General features: G+C 46.1%; 7 non-coding genes across 7 annotated transcripts; 3 read left to right on the top strand and 4 right to left on the bottom strand.

Moving 5' to 3' along the window:
* Positions 1-5,611: 5,611 nt before the first annotated feature.
* On the bottom strand, positions 5,612-5,693 carry trnas-gcu (transfer RNA serine (anticodon GCU)). Its single transcript has one exon. It is a non-coding gene; the product is annotated as a tRNA-Ser (tRNA).
* A 1,193-nt stretch (positions 5,694-6,886) lies between these two features.
* LOC148632883 (U4 spliceosomal RNA) lies at positions 6,887-7,028 on the top strand. Its single transcript, XR_015934173.1, has one exon. It is a non-coding gene; the product is annotated as a U4 spliceosomal RNA (small nuclear RNA).
* Positions 7,029-10,220: 3,192 nt separating this feature from the next.
* trnat-agu (transfer RNA threonine (anticodon AGU)) lies at positions 10,221-10,294 on the bottom strand. The gene has a single exon. It is a non-coding gene; the product is annotated as a tRNA-Thr (tRNA).
* Positions 10,295-12,359: 2,065 nt separating this feature from the next.
* On the bottom strand, positions 12,360-12,431 carry trnae-uuc (transfer RNA glutamic acid (anticodon UUC)). The gene has a single exon. It is a non-coding gene; the product is annotated as a tRNA-Glu (tRNA).
* Positions 12,432-12,632: 201 nt separating this feature from the next.
* Positions 12,633-12,704, top strand: trnah-gug (transfer RNA histidin (anticodon GUG)). The gene has a single exon. It is a non-coding gene; the product is annotated as a tRNA-His (tRNA).
* Positions 12,705-13,278: 574 nt separating this feature from the next.
* Positions 13,279-13,351, bottom strand: trnav-aac (transfer RNA valine (anticodon AAC)). The gene has a single exon. It is a non-coding gene; the product is annotated as a tRNA-Val (tRNA).
* Positions 13,352-18,687: 5,336 nt separating this feature from the next.
* Positions 18,688-18,769, top strand: trnas-gcu (transfer RNA serine (anticodon GCU)). Its single transcript has one exon. It is a non-coding gene; the product is annotated as a tRNA-Ser (tRNA).
* Positions 18,770-20,579: the final 1,810 nt, after the last annotated feature.

Consider the following 20,579-nt stretch of genomic DNA (forward strand, 5'->3'; position numbering starts at 1 on the left):
CGGAGCTGTACGGTGCAGCTACCCAAATGAAATCTCGCAGCTATGCCATTGATTAGTGCTTCATGATAGAAGATATCGACTAGCAATCTGGTATTTGCGATGAAGTTCAGTTTCACATTTTTCGTCACTCTCACTGGAGAGTATTGCCTGGAGCGAAAAGTACCATAAGCGTTCATTTTTGCAGCTACATGGACGTTCTGAATCGTTAAGAAAAAATGTTGTAAAACCAACAGAAAGCACAGACTGCTATAACTAGTCCTAGTTATATAACGATTTTAAGTATAATGATAAACTACTGCAAGGAATCGGTCCACCTGAGCAAACAGGATCGTAATGTTGACACTCAATAACGACACTGATATGTGCAGTTCCTGGACGGATAGCCCTCCTGCCCATCAAACAGACTGAGTGACTGTTCGTGTCATTTAGTGTTGTCTGACCATTGACAAAGTACAACTATTTTTTTAGGGCGCAAATTAAGTTAGGTAAATCTTTTTGCCCAAAACTGAAGGGGCGACATTCCCCCCTCCCCCCGTGATGCCAGGCCTGTCCCCATCCTATTCCATAATGTCATTATATATAATACCATACAACAGTGACCGATCCTTACTAACTACATGCGTTAAAATTGCACATCAGCTCATAGCAGGGGGCACATAGCCGCGATGTATTTTCAATGTTATATTTCAACCATAATATCGACAACATTAATAAACGCATACGTTGAGAAAATATCGAACCCAGCATATTTTCCGCTTATATACCACAATGCATTGCTAGTATTCGTTGGTCACCATTTTGGACACGTTTTTCAAATGTAGAAGTATATCCGCAAATATCTCAGCAATCCTCTTTTGACGAGTAAGTATGAACAATAATAATACTATCTGAATACATACAGATCTTTCTTAATATTATTTTGATTAAAATAGTACGTGAATAAGCAAAAAATGGCACATAAAATAGTGTGAATGGGGAAGATGACACAAAATCGTTTTGCCGTTTCTCTATTCTTATTCTATGTTGTACTTTCAAACTTTGGGTACTCTTTAATTAGGACAGACTTTATTGCTCAACTGCTATGATGCAAGCTAAATTTTATACATTTATTTCAGTTTTGAGCTTAGTAAACCGTTCATTTTTTAGATTATACTAAAGAAGATATTAATCATCATTTATTTGGGAAGTAATATTATATAATTTTCTCCTAGCTGCGGTGCTGAAGTCCCACCCTACATCAACAGAAAAAGAAATAAAGGACCATGCAATGTGTTACTTGAAGAATGCATATGCAAGGCAGGGGGCCAGGAGATCTGGACACTGAAAATAATAGGTTTTTGGTTCTAACTGTTAGGACAATTAGACAGGGTTTGCAAATAGTGGACAAAAATCATCTTAACTTCCATTGTAATATTTTTTTTTCTTGGAAATATAGAAGTTGTACATTTTAAAATGTATATTTGAATCAAAATGTGGTTTTGAGTTAGTGTGTTAATGTAATTAGTTTTGTGTTTGTCATTACTATACTGTATATTGGAACAAGTAATAGGTTTATTCCATGCTGAAAAAAAGAAGAAAGAGAACACAACGTTTCGGCCGTGGAGCCTTCTTCAGGTGCTACTCACCTATACTGTATATTGCCATGTTACCAGAATTTGTAGCTGAAGTTCAAGACTAGTTGTGTTTTTTATGATTATTGCCCATATGTTGATTGTTGATTGATTGTATACAATGTATAATTTGAAATACATGTTTCAGGTGTGAATGTGTATTTTCAGAATACATTTCTAAATCTAATCATTGGCTTGGTTTACTTGTTTCTACACCTATAAAACCTATCTTTGATGTATAATAGACCTCTACCCATATACGTATAATAGACCTCTAATGTTATCCGTATAATAGACCTCTAACCATATACGTATAATAGACCTCTAAAGTTATGCGTATAATAGACCTCTAACCATATACGTATAATAGACCTCTAAAGTTATCCGGAACTCCAACCATATATGTATAATAGTCCTCTAAATTTATCCGTATAATAGAACTCCAACCATTTATGTATAATGAACGTCTAAACATAGACGTATAATTGACGTATAACTTTAGACGTATATTAGAATTTCATTCTAGACGAATTGTAGACCACATTTAGACGTCTAAGGTATGCGTTTAATAGACGTATATTATACGTCTTTTGCCCACTGGGTGGGCTCCAGATGCACATGGAAGAAATCAAGTGTTTCATCCGAGCTGTTTCAAAGACTGCCCAAGAGCTTTCCTTTCACAGAGGCGCAACGATTAATGATGGGGGTGCACCCTTCAATGCGCCTTACGACTCTAGGGAGTGATTGAGACGATTCGTAGCGTGTGCTCATTTCTCTCTATTCCCCGTGTTGCAGTGGTAGGATGACGTAAATTACTGCTTCGACACGTAACGGCATTATAATCAAGTGCAGGAGCTGAGGGCTTTAGTTTAGTTTCGTTTTCCATGGCGTTCGTAAGCGCGCAAATCAAAGGCAAGTCCTGCGTCTAACACGAACGTAAATGCTTTTGAAAGTGCAGTGTGGTGCAGCTTGTAAAATCCTTGTCCACATTTGTGGTTTGTTGATGTTTGTTCTGTCTGACAACGTTGCATTTTGACATCCGGACGGGGGGACTTTATCATTTGAACGTGAAGCCAGCCTTAAACCCTCTGAGGCGTGTCTGTCTGCCGGCACGTATCTTGTGAAAGGTATTTTTTTTTTAACGGAGAGCAACTTTAAAAAGGTTTCCGCAGCCACCTCGCAGTCCGTGTTTGATTATAGGAGGAATGCGGCGGCGGCGGCGGGCTCGCTTTTGTCGTGCTCGAGTGGTTAAGGCGATGGGCTCGAAATGCGTTGGGGCTTCCCCGCGCAGGTTCGAAACCTGCCGACTCCGGCGTCTGCCGCACGTCACCTTGTGCCTGCGAGGCAGAGGCTAAGTGCCGCTTCTCCTTTCCTGGTACTATAAGAACGCTAAATCGCTTGGCCCTGCTGCCATGGAAATACATTCTTCAGATAACCACACATTTTGCGTTCGCACCTCTGGTGCTCTACTTATGCCTTTGAAAACCTAATGAATACAGCTGAAAGAACCGACACAATATGTAGGTGCTCGTAAAGCACGCAGTAAAGAACTGTTAACAGCAAGGGTTTCAGTGGGTTAACTGAGGAGAAGGCGTGATCGCTAATTGTTGACTTTTTATTTGGTGTTAGAAACACTCTTACTGTGCATGACGTGCAACAAATGTAGCCACAGAAATTGCATCACGCTTTCATGTATGCTATTGCAGACACCAACGTTGCCTAGATAGAAAACCGAAATAGCCGTGGGTTTGCTTGCTGGTCTGAAGGATCTCTCTTCGAATCTCTGTCATTTGTCAATGGAAGTAAAAGGCGCTGAAATCTCATACGTTCAGAATCAAACCCGCAGCTGTTGTTCGACTTTATTTCTTGACTAATTACAACTCAGTGTCGCATGAGCAGTTACGTAAACTTGTCTGGTATATTTGAACACAAATGCCGTTCTTCAATTAAAACTAACAGTACATTGTCAGGGACATTCAGTTCTATACAAACAAGAGACAGACAAGAGAATATTTCTACCGTTCATGTGGACTACGTGTTGACTTACTGATCGGAATAATTGAAAAGTTCGGGTTCATAGCCGATGCAGTGCGTGCTAATTAGAATAGCAAAGCTGAGCTCTCAGCACCGTACTGAGCCCAGGTGTTTTTCTAAAGCTTTCAGGTGCAGTTCCTTTACATGAAGGGAATCTCTTACTGGGTACTCTTACAATGCAGTAAGTAGCACAGACTACTTAGGGAGTAGCCCGATGCGTTTAAAAACAACCCGAGCCAGGCAGGAGTCGAACTTACAATCTCCTGATCCGTAGTCAGACACGTTATCCAGTGTGATACTGCAGGACTGTAACCCAGTAAGATCAGCACTGCAACTAGTAAAATATTACCCCCGGTCCATTCTTTTCCAAAAGTGAGAAACACCTGTTTTCTACATTTTGTCTGTTTTAAAACCATATCTCTTTAAACCAAACCAAGAGTCTGTCTTTTGCACTGATATTCTGATTCATTTCGATTTCAAAGAAAAAAAAAACTATCTTCCAAAGCATCATAAAATTGTCCCTTCCTCCAGACTCTACTTCTCTCTTGTAGTAGTACAGCAGACCTTTCCAGGTGAGCAGATCACAGAGTCCGAAATGAGCTTCCTCCATCAAGCAAAGTACCTGAACATGACTCTGTCATCATAAAAGCGCCCCTGTAATAAAGAAATTAAATCCGAAATCAAGAGGGCAGCACAGTGGGCAAAAGACGTATAATATTCGTCTATTAAACGCATACCTTAGACGTCTAAATGTTGTCTGCAATTTGTCTAGAATCTCTGCACAGTGTTCGAAGTAAATTATTTTCGCAGTAATAAATTTACACGTGTATAATAAATATAGTAAATATAATAAATTTATTACTGCGAAAATAATTTACTTCGAACACTGTGCAGAGTGCCGTATACTCCTAGTTGCGGCACACACGATACATACAGTAAAAAGCCTCAGGCACTGTGTTAGATGTGTTTTCGATGTTATATATGCGTTTATTCATGTCGTCGATTTTATGGTTGCAATTCGACGTTGATTATACGTCGAGGCGACGTATATATACGTATAGCCGTATTTTCGCTGTAAATATACGTATATTCGACGAATCAATGCCCACTGGGAAGGCGCATTGAAGGGTGCACCCCCATCATTAATCGTTGCGCCTCTGTGAAAGGAAAGCTCTTGAGCAGTCTTTGAAACAGCTCGGATGAAACACTTGATTGCTTCCATGTGCATCTGGAGCCCATTTCTTATTTTCACTTCACGCCGCCCAAAGCATTTCTAAAACAGGAGATTCGCATTTGGGAATGCGCCCTGCCCTACAAATAAAACAGGTCTGCGGGTCTGAAAGCTGCTCCACGGAAAACAGTTCTGTTGCGCTTTTGATCAAAGGGAGATTCGCTGTTCTTACTTTTTGATGACATAACACCCAAAGGGGCTTCTTTGGAGCTGGATTCCAACCAGCATCCTAAAGTTTCTTGGCGGTATCCTTTACAGTACTCTGTTCGGTCGACAAGGGACAGAAGGGGGCAGCTTTCCTCACACATACAGTGCAATGTACTGTAGTGTTCCCCTTCATTGAATTCGCAGTTCTGCATCAGACATCTAACTCGTTTCCTTAGCTTGGATTTAAGCCACGAAGCAGGCTTCTACTGTATAAACGTCTAGAGGAATCACAAACTATTTGAGAGGCCACCATCCCAGGGGGAACTTACAAAGTCTATCCCTAAGCACCTAGCGCAGTCTCTCAAGAGACTGTCAAAAATCGCTTTCTCCGTTTGCGTTGCAAGTAAGTGGAAACGCGGTCTCAACCCAGAGCCACTTGGCAGCAGCGGCACGTAAATACTGTTACTGTCACTGCTCGATACCGACGTTAGCCTACTATACCATGTTCAGCCACCGCTAGAAAATGTACAGCTCTAGATCTGGAGCAAACAACAGGAGGGCCAACGTCACACATGTCAGACATGGAAACCGACGAGGATGGGATTCAAACCCATGCGTGCAGAGCACAATGGATTAGCAGTCCATCGCCTTGACCACTCGGCCACTTCGTCAACAAAACTGGGTTGTCCCAACTGGGTTGGCACACTCCAGATGATCTTTTTCTTTTTTTTCCCTTGTACTCGAGGGTCATTTTCCTGTTCCACATGCGATTTCAACATTTTCCTTGGGAGATGTCAAGCCAGCAAGCCACTGCTGTAGTTCAGTGGCCAGTGTGGAGTTCAGTGGCCCTGTTGTACACAGAAAGCACATTGAGCTCCTTGCACATGAAAAGTTCCAGATAAAAGCCATTTGTCATCCTTTCTCTTGGTGTCGATGTTGCTATTGTATGTAAAGGTGGCAACTTGCTCAGCGAGCAGGCGGAGCACACACCGAATGCAGATGTGTCTGAGTGGTGTGTCCAAGTGGCTGCAAAAGGACAGCACTCCCGGGGCTGTTTCAATGTAACAGATTTACTCCAGGGAAAGGCAGCATTGAGAGTAGCTCAAGCTTTCAGCACCCGTATCGGACTGCGTGTATGCAGACACCGCTCAGAATCCCCTGTAAGATTCTCCCTCAATTCCGTTTTGCAGTGCTTTAGCTCTTTCAGAAGGCTTCGCTTTGCTAGTCACAATCCAAGGCTTGTGACAGCATTTGAAAATATTCACCACTGCGTTGGCTGGGAATCAAACCTGGGTCAACTGCATGGAAGGCAGCTATGCTCACCACTATACCACCAACGCTCAAATGAGTTGCATGGCCAGATGGACTGTTTCCTCCAGCGGTATAGTATTGCAGTGAGACAGCAAGATGCCTGCAAGACTATGTCACGCTAAACGCCACAGATTGTGTTTGTCCGTTCGTGTCAGTCGTCCTGCAGTCACGGGAAGTGGGACACAAACATGCTGCAATGCTTTCAAGACGTTAGGATTTGTTTGTGCAACATCCGAGAAGAGTACTTGTGGCTTGAATGTGAACTGTACGTGCCCGCCCCCTTTCCACTGTAGTGCATGAGTTCCTCCCGGCATGCCCTTCGTCATTGTTCTGTCATCTTGTATTTAAAGGGTTGTATTTCTGGTGCTGAAAATAAGCAACTGTTTTCTCACAACGGCCTTTGTTCCCGACGGAGCCCTTGTCTGTCATGAAATTCTTCAAAACCTCAAGCTAGAAGAAGAAGACGACAAATATGAAGCGTTACAGCAACGACATGCCATGAGACGATCGATAACAATTTCCATAGGATCCCTGCGGTTGCCTGGCAACCGTCAGCTTTGCGCAGTGGCAGTATCGTAGCCTGTGAGGTTTAGCCGAGGCGCGATTATTGCTAGTTGAAAACTTTTCCCAATACCCTGCTTCCGCCGGTTTGCAATACAATCGGCGAAAGCAATTTTTGACAGTCTCGTCAGAGACTGAGCAAGGTGTTTAAAGACAGATTTGGTCATGGTGACATCATGGTAGAAAGAAACGAGCTTGTTACGTCTCAACAGAAACGCTCTTTAGCTCTTTCAGCGTTATGCAGAGAACAGCGTCTGTCGAGATCACTTTTGAGTCAGCGCGAACCGCCGTGTGCTGTCAGTTTGATTTCATATTGCTCGTAGCGGCGCCCGGCTTTTGTCTGTCAAACGTTAGGTTGCGCTTCTTCATGCTGCATCGTCGGCATGAGTGGAGCTTTTTAAACGTCTGTACTTACTGCGCCCCATAAGAAATCGTTTGTCCCCGTTCAAAAGAGATTGTGCGATGTCCTGCAGCGTTCGCAAAGCAAACCTTTGACAGTTTGAAAAGAGGAATTTATTCTGCTTCCTGTGCGTGCAGTAGTTACAAAGTTGAACGCCTTTACACGATCTGCTGCAGTTTTCAGTGGGCGGGCGTTGTCAAATGGCTTGGAAAAACGCACTGTGTTTCGGCTCGGGAAACATCGTGAGCAGTGTCCTGCATGTTTTCTGTGTATAGCTGTCTTTTAACGCATACAGAATTCATTCGAAATCATTGATTTCTCCAATTAACAAGGGTCCCTTTTTGAACCTGCGAGAAGCATTCTTTCAATGTAACAGATTTACTCCGGGGAAAGGCAGCATGACATTGAGAGTAGCTCAAGCTTTCAGCACCCGTATCAGACTGCGTGTATGCAGACACCGCTCAGAATCCCCTGTAAGAGTTTGAGCAATCCAGCACTGAGCGTAAAAAGATGAGTCAAAGTAACGTCTAATCGGATTAGTTTCCTTAGAGCTGGTTCAGGGTTTGCTCAAGAGTTTACCTTTCACAGATGCACAAAGAAGAATGTTGGGGGTGCACGCTTCAAGGCGCCTTACAGCTGTAGGGAGTGTTTCGAGATGATTCGCGGCGTGTGCTCGTTCCCTTATACCGTACGCCCCGGGGTGCAGTGCTAGGATGATGTACAATACCGCTTGGGCACGTAACGGCGTTATATGCAAGTGCGGGACGTGAGGGTTTTCGTTTGTTCGTTTTGTTTTGCTCTGCTTTGCTTTGTTTTGCTTTCCATCGCGTTGGTAAGAGCGTAAATAAAAAGGCGATTCCTGCGTCTACCTCTAATGTAAGAGCTATTTCAAGTGCGGCGTGGTGCGGCTTTTGAAATGCTTGTGGGCATTTCTCTGTTGTTGATTCTTTTTGTGTGTGTAACAAAGTGGCATTTTCATGTCCGGACGGGGAGACTTTATCATTCCGACATGAAGCCACCCTTAAGTCCTCTGAGGCGTGTCTGTCTGCAAGGCTTGTATTTTGGAAATGTTTTTTTGAAACGGAGAACGACTTTGAAATAGGCTTCCGCCGGCGCCTCGCGATCCAGGTAAGAATGTAGCAAGAACGCAACGGCGGTGGGGCTTGCTGTAGTCGTGGCCGAGTGGTTAAAGCGATGGACTAGAAATCCATCCGCGAAATACCTCACCCATTTTGAATGGCTGCATCTGTACGTTCAGAATCAAACCCGCAGCTGTTGTTCGACTTTATTTCTTGACTAATTACAACTGAGTGTCGCACGAGCAGTTACGTAAACTTGTCTGGTATATTTGAACACAAATGCCGTTCTTCAATTAAAACTAACAGTACATTGTCAGGGACATTCAGTTCTATAAAAGCAAGAGACAGACAAGAGATTATTCTTCCTTTCATGTGGACTACGTGTTGACTTACTGATCGGAATAATTGAAAAGTTCGGGTTCATAGCCGATGCAGTGCGTGCTAATTAGAACAGCAACGCTGAGTTCTCAGCACCGTACTGAGCCCAGGTGTTTTTCTAAAGCTGTCAGGTGCAGTTCATTTACATGAAGGAAATCTCTTACTGGGTGCAATTACAATGCAGTAAGTAGCACAGACTACTTAGGGAGCAGCCCGATGCGTTTAAAAATGACCTGAGCCAGGTAGGAGTCGAACCTACAATCTCCTGATTCGTAATCAGACGCGTTATCCATTGCGCCACTGGACGTGGTGTGACACTGCAGGACTGTAACCCAGTGAGCTCAGCCCTGCAACTAGTAAAATATTACCCCCGGTCCATTCTTTTCCAAAAGTGAGAAACACCTGTTTTCTCCATGTTGTCTGTTTTAAAACCATATCTCTTTAAACCAAACCAAGAGTTTGTCTTTTGCACTGCTATTCTGATTCATTTCGATTTCAAAGAAAAAAAAAACATTACCTTCCAAAGCATCATAAAATTGTCCCTTCTTCCAGACTACTTCTCTCTTGTAGTAGTACAGCAGACCTTTCCAGGTGAGCAGATCACAGAGTCCGAAATGAGCTTCCTCCATCAAGCAAAGTACCTGAACATGACTCTGTCATCATAAAAGCGCCCCTGTAATATAGAAATTAAATCCGAAATCAAGAGGGCAGTTGCCTACTGAAATACAAGAAGTCATCAATTTTAACCTAGCAACACATTAAAGGCTGCATCTATACAAGTACGATTCTAGAAATGCTCACCAGATTACGTTTTAAGAAGGAACTGTGCCTCAGGTTCCGCCGAGATCTTAACTCGGATGGCAGGATTCAGAGTCCGGAGTGCGGACTGATGGCGCACGGAGGGTCCATATACTGTGGATCCCTCAGTGATCTTCCGCGTATTCAAACCGCCAGCGTGTGACTCCCCTGTCCCCGTGACCTCATTGCTCTGCTCTCTCCTCTGTGCAGCCGAGCCCGACTCACGGTAAAGTGAAAAAAAATATGCCCTCAACGTGAGATTTAGTCTGGAGCGAGGATAGATGTTACCTTTTTATCATTGAACAGGATGTATGTGATGTGGCGACTAGGTTCAATTTTGTATCCTCTTTAAAAGATTAAGGACTGGGGTGAGCGTGATTTACCAGCTAAGAACCCGACGTGCGCACCGTTTAAGCTGCATAGACTCGGTCGTTTAACTCTTCTCCATTAGTAGGGTTAAGGTTAAAGAAAAAAACATTGCTGACTTCTTTTTTTTTTGCCAGCCGCTAGCGCTGATTAGCAAGGTTTGTATTTCATGTTTTGCAAGTTGCATCCATTTTAAGAAAAACAAGTCGCGTTAAAGACAGGAAATGAATACTTGCATTTAATTAAGTCTAGCTGTAGGCGGTTGTCCATAATGACCAGTACTGTTCAAGAAGACAGAACAAAGAAGGCACCGCTGGGATTCGAACCCAGGATCTCCTGTTTACTAGACAGGCGCTTTAACCAACTAAGCCACAGCACCCCAGGAGCGTTGTCCTTTTGCAGCCACTTGGACACACCTTTAGAAAAACATTTTGTTAACAGGCATTCTGCCTCAGCCTAAACACCTATAGCTTGCAAAGCGCATGCTATTAGACAGGCACCTCTGCAAGACCTTAAGAGTCTCTTAAACTAGTGATAGTAAGGTGTTCCCAATGGGTGATGTTCGGCTTTCAAATCATCTCTCCGTGGAAGCGCCGAGATGCAGCTGTTTAAGGCTTAGAAGCAGCTGACTGTTTCACTACCTAGCTGATCACTGTCAGTCAGGGAGCTTAGAGGTGAAAAGCCTGTCTGAGAGACAATTCGCCGTCGATCAGTTCAATATGTTCCGTACCAGCTCGGCGCACCCGAGATCATCTTGGTAGCCATGTAGCTCAGATGAGTGAGAGCTTGTGTGTATTTACCACCGTGATTGGATGCCGGCCCTTCTCAGGTCACAGTAAACCTTCTGCTCAAAAAAAGTGAGGTAAAACCTCACTCTGCACAGTAAAACCTAAAAAAGTGAGGTTTTATTTAATCTCTGACCAAGGGAAACGTTTCATTTTTTCAAAGAAATGTTTGTTAAAAAATAAAGTCATAGTTCCATGGGATTCAATCATAGACCGTGTGACATGGAAGTCAGGAACCTAACCCACTAAAGCACTACAGAAACATTATCGACAGACAATGTACAGCGTGTACTATTCTTGTGTTGCGGTACATGAATATAATTATATCGTTATTAATTTCTAATTTATAACTTTATAAATTTATTAACGTTATTAATTAATTTCACGACGCACAGACAGAGCGTGGGGAGCTGCCGCCTGCAAACACGGCTCCAGGCAGGACTCCGCTCTGCAGGAGCCGCAGAGCAGAGGAGATGGGGGCAGCTTAGCTCCTGTGCAGGGACCTGAGCTGTTGTTGCTGCGGACGCTGTCTTTTCTGCACTCGGGGTAGGAGTGAATGTTGAGTTGCCCTTAGAAATGAAGCAAAGCACTTCAACGGCACGGGTGTGTGTGTGTGCGCCCTGGTGATTCTGGGAGACAGATCGAACCTGGGCTAAAAGAGAGGGGGCTTAGCCCTCTTCCATTTGCTACTTCAAAGTTGTACAACCCATTTGTATCTGCTAGGCGGCGCAGTCGTCGTGCACAAAGAACGCTTTGAAAAGCGTCAAAGGCAAGTCATTCTGAGTTGGTCGTTTGTGTTTTCCGTTCAGACGCGAAATGCTGAAATGATCTCTCGGCTCCTCGGTTGTCATTTCTGCTCCGTAAAGGAATCACAGCACGCGTCGGCTTCCAGCACGGTGGGTCGGGACACGATGCCGGGGGGTCGGAGAGAGCGATGTCTTCCTCGTTAGTATAGGACCTGTCACCTGTCCCCACCTGTCACGCGGGAGACAGGGGTACATCAGGACGCGCATTGAAGTGAAAGCAGGATGCGCTGCGACATGCACTGTGCAGATCCCGCCACACTAAGAGGTGAGTGGGTCTGTTCGATCACAGCGCTAGGCGAATCCCCAATCCCCTTTTGTGCGTGGCGACAAAAGAAATCTGTTTTCGCCCGGTTTCGAACCGGGGACCTTTCGCGTGTGAGGCGAACGTGATAACCACTACACTACGGAAACAGTGGTAAGACATGCCCAGCGGCCCAGTGCTGAGCTTCGCCAATGCGATTCAGCTGCTTCCAGTGCCTTTATTGGAGTGCGCTGATGGACCGTGCTCTCTCTCCAGAGACCAGCACGCCTGTCATGGACGGAGCAGGAAAGACGGCGCCACATTCTACAGCCCTCTCCACGCAATCGACGAAATCGGGCTACTGAAGTGGAGAAAATGGCCTCTCCAGAAAGTGCAAATATCATCTTGGAGAGTATAAATCCTGTTGCCGAAGGTCAGCCCTGTCTACCAGAGTGACCCTCCCACCTCCTGCAGCGATGGTCAGCTCGTCTCACACGCGAGAAGTTTCGGCTGGAAACAAGCGCCCCCTCTTCTCGCACGTTGAGTAGTTTTAATGCGGCTCCTTCGTACACAGTGCTGATTTTTTGGAAAGCAGGAGGCAAGATTGACACGTTCCCATACCGGGAGTCGAACCCGGGCCGCCTGGGTGAAAACCAGGAATCCTAACCGCTAGACCATATGGGAGTGCACAACCCTGCTGTTCCGGGCATCATGCAAGCAAACTACATAAATATGAGAAAACACGCAAGAGAGCTGTCACTCAGAGTGTCGAAGGGTCGATGTATACTGGGGCTCAGTTGAAATGCAACGTCAGGACTTTCCCGAATTATGTCACACGAAGAGAGCACAGCCTTTTCCGCCCTGCCACGTGTGTATCGGTAACTCGCCGTGATCGTATAGTGGTCAGTACTTTGTGTTGTGGCCGCAACAACCCCGGTTCGAATCCGGGTCACGGCAGAATAGGGGCGTCTGCTTTTACTACTTGCACGAATGAAGGCAAAAAAAAGCCAATTGATGTGAACGAACGGCGCTTTACAGAGGAGTACTGCCTGACTGGATCGTTGATGAACGACAGAGACCACTCCGACCTCTTCTCGGGTTTCTTCAATGACTTACTAAGGATCTTCTTCACATTCGCCCATGCAGGGGAAGCCAGTTACACCAAAGCAAACGCAGGAAAGTGCAATTCAAGCAGAGACCAGGAGGGACTTGTTTACACCGAGAGTGGTCGGAGAATGGAACAATGCGCCCAGCCCTGTTGCTGGAGCCGATTCTTGATGAGATCTTGGGCTCACTAAGAAGCCCCCGCTGGATGCTAATCTTTCTGTTGTTCTTGCAGGTCCTGCGCTGCTATTGAGCCGACAGAGCTCGTCCTGATCTGTCGGCACAGCCCAATTGCAAATGATCGGCTCCGCATACAGAAGGAACGTGCGTTTGGTACAAGAGTGCATGAAGGCACCGGAAATACATTGGGAACAAATGACCGGTCGCTCAATACCTCTGTGAAGTACAGGAGCGTGCAAAACGAGGCTGTTTCCGCCCGGTCTCGAACCGGGGACCTTTCGCGTGTTAGGCGAACGTGATAGCCGCTACACCACGGAAACCTGCAGGGACTGCTGCTGGTGTCTCGCTTGCGTTTCGGACTGAGAAAGGGACGCGTCACTTTAGGCAGGGGGCGCTGGAGAGAGGAACAAAGGGCGCGATGAAACAAAACACCGAAACCCGGGATCTTTAGATCTTCAGTCTAACGCTCTCCCAGCTGAGCTATTTCGGCGGTGCACAGAGCCCACAGCCACCTGCTCCAGCCTTCCTGTGTTGCGGCATGAGCGCACCAAGAGTAGCGGGAGAGTGTTGCAGGAACGTCACTCAGAAGGAAAGCCACCCAGGTGCGCCCTCTGAGATCTGTCCAGCGCATCTTCCTCGCATGGACTCCTGCCTGCGACGGGCAGGAAACAATTAGCAAGAACAGAACAACACCCCATGGGTGTCTCATGACCACACCTTAGGTTGTGACACGTGCAGGTGTGAGGGGTTGCCGGGCTACTTTGGAGCAGAGCTTGGGCGGAGGGAGGGCGGGAAAGCAGACAAAGAGGTGACACCTCAAGGTCTGCACGATCACAGCTCTCCGCCGCCCCAGGCTTCCGCTCGATAAGCTGCTGGACACACCCGCCCCTCCTCACACAGACCGTGGAAAAGCCCCCGAGTCGGAGGGCTCTCTCTTCCTCCCAGGAGCTCTTGGACACGACGCACAGACAGGGTGCGGGGAGCCGCCGCCTGCAAACACGGCTCCAGGCAGGACTCCACTCCGTAGGAGCCGCAGAGCAGAGGAGATGGGGGCAGCTTAGCTCCTGTGCAGAGACCTGAGCTGCTGTTGCTGCAGACGCTGTCTTTTCTGCACTCGGGGTAGGAGTGAATGTTGAGTTGCCCTTAGAAATGAAGCAGAGTACTTCAACGGCACGGGTGTGTGTGTGTGCGTGCGCCCTGGTGATTCTGGGAGACAGATCGAACCTGGGCTAAAAGAGAGGAGGCTTAGCCCTCTTCCATTTGCTACTTCAAAGTTGTACAACCCATTTGTATCTGCTAGGCGGCGCAGTTGTCGTGCACAAAGAACGCTTTGAAAAGCGTCCAAAGCAAGTCATTCCGAGTTGGTCGTTTGTGTTTTCCGTTCAGACGCGAAATGCTGAAATGATCTCTCGGCTCCTCGGTTGTCATTTCTGCTCCGTAAAGGAATCACAGCACGCGTCGCCTTCCAGCACGCTGGGTCGGGACACGATGCCGGGGGTCGGAGCGTGTGATGTCTTCCTCGTTAGTATAGTGGCAAGTATCCCCGCCTGTCACGCAGGAGACCGGGGTTCGATTCCCCGACGGGGAGTAGCTTTTCTTTTACCTCCTTAGAGAAAGGACTGCCTTTCACTTCTCTGTTTTCTAACACAGCGTCGTGCACCTTTTCATTGCTCTCGCTTTCAGAGCCTCCGCACGGCACACGACTCGACATCAGGAAGCACATTGAAGTGAAAGCAGGGAGCGCTGCGACATGCACTGTGCAGATCCCGCCACACTAAGAGGTGAGTGGGTCTGTTCGATGCACAAAGAACGCTTTGATAAGCGTCAAAGGCAAATCATTCTGAGTTGGTCGTTTGTGTTTTCCGTTCAGACGCGAAATGCTGAAATGATCTCTCGGCTCCTCGGTTGTCATTTCTGCTCCGTAAAGGAATCACAGCACGAGTCGGCTTCCAGCACGGTGGGTCGGGACACGATGCCGGGGGTCGGAGAGAGCGATGTCTTCCTCGTTAGTATAGGACCTGTCACGTGGACCTGTCACCTGTCCCCACCTGTCACGCGGGAGACCGGGGTACATCAGGACGCGCATTGAAGTGAAAGCAGGATGCGCTGCGACATGCACTGTGCAGATCCCGCCACACTAAGAGGTGAGTGGGTCTGTTCGATCACAGCACTAGGCGAATCCCCAATCCCCTTTTGTGCGTGGTGACAGAAGAAGTCTGGTCTGTTTCCTCCCGGTTTCGATCCGGGGATCTTTCGTGTGTGAGGCAAACGTGATAACCACTACACTACGGAAACTGTGGTCAGATGTGCCCAGCGGCCCAGCGCTGAGCTTCACCAATGCGATTCAGCTGCTTCCAGTGCCTTTATTGGGGTGCGCTGATGGACCGTGCTCTCTCTCCAGAGACCAGCACGCCTGTCATGGACGGAGCAGGAAAGACGGCGCCACATTCTACAGCCCTCTCCACGCAATCGACGAAATCGGGCTACTGAAGTGGAGAAAATCGCCTCTCCAGAAAGTGCAAATATCATCTTGGAGAGTATAAATCCTATTGCCGAAGGTAAGCCCCGCTAAGCCCCGGCGCAAAATAGGCAGGCAGGACCGCACTAAGCGTCAGAGCCGCCGTGAGCGCTACGGGGAAGGCAAGGGCTCAGGCAGAGTCTATCATAAGACTGGACGAAGGGAGTCGACTGCAGCCCGCCTGGCCAGGCTTGAACAAGCCCTGCCTGAGAGATCAGGACAGGGTAAACCTTCCGCAGCGAATGCCAGAAGTGTGAATGAGCTTAGGGGGACCACGCCCCTTCTCACTGGAGGAGGCGGGGATCCGTCCCAAGCCCCTCCCTCAGTCTATCTGATTGGGTGGGAGGGTTCCTGCCTGGAAGAAGGCTTTGACTCTGAGTTGGGCGCTGACCCCGCCACTGAAGTCAAAGAAAAGGCAGGCTTCCTACAATTCTTAGGGAATCTCAGCCAGAAAGGCAAAGCAAGGCGTATTTATATCAAGGTTTCTCTTGAAAACGTCTTAGATAGAGAAGCACTGATTGACACTGGGGCTGAAATTAGTTTGATGTCAGCCGATCTACTCAGCGAGCTCAAACGAGTAGCGAAAGGAAAAGGCATCAGACTTAAGGTAGAACCGTGTAAGATAGATATTTCCAGCTATACCCAGGATCATGCCAGGATCACACACCGAGTGTGGGTGGCACTTAGGTTCGGGCCAATGAACGTGGTGCATCCTGTTTACATCTCTAGGTTAAAAACAGAGCCACTACTCATTGGCCAAGACCTGCTTGACAGGCTGGAGCCTCTGGTGGACTGCCAGCGTGGAAAATTGTGGGCTCAGGTCAAAAACCCTAAGCCTGTTGCACAGCAAAAAGGGGGATTCAGTGGTTATGCTGTGATCACACAGTGCCCACTGAACACTATAGCTGAGTTGGAGGTTCCTCCTGGTTCCTCTGGACGAGAATAAATGTCTCTTCTTGCTTTCCAAAACTACAGGGAAGTCCTGCCCAGGCCAGCACTCCCACGGTCTCCCAACTACAGGAGCAGTGCTCCGAGCAGCTGCTTGACCCGCCAGGTAAAGCACACCCCCTTTTCATCCCTGAAGAAGAGTGGATCTCCCTGTCCGGTAATGAATGGGAGTCCTTTCTGTGCACCCTGGTACCTCAGGGGGTCCAGGACTACCACCCCATGGTGGTGGGAGGGGGTCCAGGTGGCAGAAGTGCAGGTTGATGATGTAATTCTTAGCCTCAGCTCTGAGAAGTCCATAATCAGTGAAGGTCTGTTCGAGGACCTGTCGCGAAGCTGTCAGGTGACCCTGGTGACGCAGTCACAGGTTCTGTGGTGGGCACCCCCACCTCATAGGTCCATTTGGAGCAAAGGAAGCTGTGTAGCTTCCATCTCCATCGGAAAAAGGAAGTTTGCTCACTACTTCCAGGTAGCACCTCAGCTGACCCATTCGGTCTGCATTGGTGCAGACCTATTGGTTCGACTGGGCGCCCAGCTGGACACAGTAAACAGTGTGCTGTGGAAACGGGTGGACCCAGATGCCCACTCTCTAAGCGGTGACCCCGAGAACATTCGGTCAGGTCAGACGATTCCTCAGGCCTGCCAGGTAGTAAACGAATCGGACCTGATCGTTCCTGCGTCAACAGCAGGGTTTCCGGTACGCCTTGTCCTAAAGAAGGGACAGAGAATGGACGCTGAGATGGTTTTCTTCCAACCATCAGCTCAGTTTATCAGACTGAACCTAGCAGTCTGTTGAACCCCCAGACTGGAACGGAATGGCTGAGCCACCTGCCTGTTGGTGCAGAACATAGCAAAACAAGATGTCAAAATCCCTGCTCGCACTGACATGGGACTGGAATTGACAATAGTTTCTATGATTTCGAACTGGCCATCCCAGTACTGGGGCAGCTCCCTGGTCCCTTGGCTTCATAAAAGCGCCCCTGTAATAAAGAAATTAAATCCAAAATCAAGAGGGCAGTTGCCTACTGAAATACAAGAAGTCATCAATTTTAACCTAGCAACACATTAAAGGCTGCATCTATACAAGTACGATTCTAGAAATGCTCACCAGATTACGTTTTAAGAAGGAACTGCGCTTCAGGTTCTGCCGAGATCTTAACTCGGATGGCAGGATTCAGAGTCCGGAGTGCGGACTGATTGCGCACGGAGGGTCCATATACTGTGGATCCCTCAGTGATCTTCCGCGTGTTCAAACAGCCAGCGTGTGACTCCCCTGTCCCCGTGACCTCATTGCTCTGCTCTCTCCTCTGTGCAGCCGAGCCCGATTCACGGTAAAGTGAAAAAAAATATGCCCTCAACGTGAGATTTACTCTGGAGCGAGGATAGATGTTACCTTTTTATCATTGAACAGGATGTATGTGATGTGGCGACTAGGTTCAATTTTGTATCCTCTTTAAAAGATTAAGGACTGGGGTGAGCGTGATTTACCACCCTTTCAGCTAAGAACCCGACGTGCACACCGTTTAAGCTGCATAGACTCGGTCGTTTAACTCTTCTCCATTAGCAGGGTTAAGGTTAAAGAAAAAAAACATTGCTGACTTCTTTTTTTTTTGCCAGCTGCTAGCGCTGATTAGCAAGGTTTGTATTTCATGTTTTGCAAGTTGCATCCATTTTAAGAAAAACAAGTCGTGTTAAAGACAGGAAATGAATACTTGCATTTAATTAAGTCTAGCCGTAGGCGGTTATCCACTGGGATTCAGACCCAGGGCCTCCTGTTTACTAGACAGGCGCTTTAACCAACTAAGCCACAGCGCCCCGGGAGTGCTGTCCTTTTGCAGCCACTTGGACACACCACTCAGACACATCTGCATTCGGTGTGTGCTCCGCCTGCTCGCTGAGCAAGTTGCCACCTTTACATACAATAGCAACATCGACACCAAGAGAAAGGATGACAAATGGCTTTTATCTGGAACTTTTCATGTCCAAGGAGCTCAATGTGCTTTCTGTGTACAACAGGGCCACTGAACTCCACGCTGGCCACTGAACCACAGCAGTGGCTTGCTGGCTTGACATCTCCCAAGGAAAATGTTGAAATCGCATGTGGAACAGGAAAATGATCCTCGAGTACAAGGGAAAAAAAAGAAAAAGATCATCTGGAGCGCACCAACCCAGTTGGGACAGCCCAGTTTTGTTAATGAGGTGGCCGAGTGGTTAAGGCGATGGATTGCTAATCCATTGTGCTTTGCACGCATGGGTTCAAATCCCATCCTCGTTGGTTTCCATGTCTGTTTCCATTCTGTTTTTGATCCCTATTGCTCAATGCACAGTGAAAGCATTGCATACATGTGTCTGACAATGAGAAATGGGCCCCTGAGACAGTCATTTGCCTGTTTCACAAATGATCGTATTTTACTAGAGATTCTGTTTGGGATTCAGATGTGCATTCGGACAGCAATCCCTTTCAAGAAATGATACGTTCTGGATGAGGTCAAAGGTGCATCATTTGGACACTTTGTGGGCTTGAAATACAAAGAAAATCATGTTCTATGGTACAAGATAAATACAAAACTTAAGCTTTTATTATAATTAGATTTGTTTATAAAGCATAAGCAATCATTTATTACATTAATATGTGTAAAAATAACATTTTAGCATCATACGTTTAGTATATTTAGTCCCTAATGCTGAAAGAAATGATCATAGAACATGACTTCTAACCTTACCTGCGGTGTTTTTGATCCCTATTGCTCAATGCACAGTGAAAGCATTGCATACATGTGTCTGACAATGAGAAATGGGCCCCTGAGACAGTAATTTGCCTGTTTCACAAATGATCGTATTTTACTAGAGATTCTGTTTGGGATTCAGATGTGCATTCGGACAGCAATCCCTTTCAAGAAATGATACGTTCTGGATGAGGTCAAAGGTGCTGGAACACTGTATTTAGGATGTGTTTGCAGTTATTCTGTGTTTCTAGCTTCAACCCAGTGATATATATATATATATGCTCACTGATTTTTTGGTACATGCCCAGGGCAATAATCATTATGAGGATTTATTTCCATATGTGCTAGAGGTAGTGTTGTGAAATTCTTCAACACACTGGATCGCAGGTTTAAACCTGCACTCTTACTCCTCAAATACCAACAAATGCAGATATGTAGCAATCATATTGTAGCTGACACTCATTTGCCTGTTTCACAAATGATCATATTTTACTAGAGATTCTGTTTGGGATACGGATGTGCATTCTGACAACAATCTCTTTCAAAAAATGATTTTACCTTATCGCAGCTTTGCCCCTCTTGCCTCTTTGGAAAATATCTCCATCTTGTGGTCGTTGTTGGTAATGTCTAGACAATATCTCCATCTTGTGGTCGTTGTTGGTAATGTCTTCTTATGCCCTTTTTTTATTTCAATTCTTTATTAGTTGATTCTAGAATCTCTACAATAGAGCTGAAAATATCAGTTGTGTAGCAGACAATATGACATTAGTTATAGTCCAATTAAGACTTTATTACCCTGTTTGTAACATAACAAATTAAAATTGATTAAAACTAAGTTTGGAACACCAGGGAACATAAAAAATGATTTTTAGGAAAACCATGAGGTTCTCTGTGTCCGATGCCTGCAAGGGGAGAAAGCTAGAATCCTTTGCTTTTTCAAAATTTGAAAATAATCATCATATAACAACAGCTTTCATTCCTAGGAGTGAAAAATAACCATTTTTGAAGACATTAGTTTCTAAAACACTACAATAAAGTTAAAAACATCCGTTTTATATTACTTTTAGTATTTTTAGTGAAATTAATCATTTATTGCACTATTTTTAATATAATCTCTAATTAAAAGTGAATAGAATTAAGTTTGGAGCAACAAGGAACACAAAAAAAAAAAGATTTTAAGGAAAAAAATGATGTCTTCTGTGCCAGGTGCCTGCAAGGGGAGAAAGCTAGAATCCTACCCAGGCTCCTGGAGCTCTGTCCTGGCTAAAGGAGGGTGAATCCATCCCATTCAAATCTCCATGAAAAAATGATATTTTTAAATTTGAAAAAAAAAAACATTATAGAACAACATCTCTTGGT

The sequence above is a fragment of the Lepisosteus platostomus genome, unplaced genomic scaffold, assembly GCF_059453375.1.
Source record: "Lepisosteus platostomus isolate fLepPlt1 unplaced genomic scaffold, fLepPlt1.hap1 Scaffold_59_H1, whole genome shotgun sequence".
NCBI classification, from domain to species: Eukaryota; Metazoa; Chordata; class Actinopteri; order Semionotiformes; family Lepisosteidae; genus Lepisosteus; species Lepisosteus platostomus.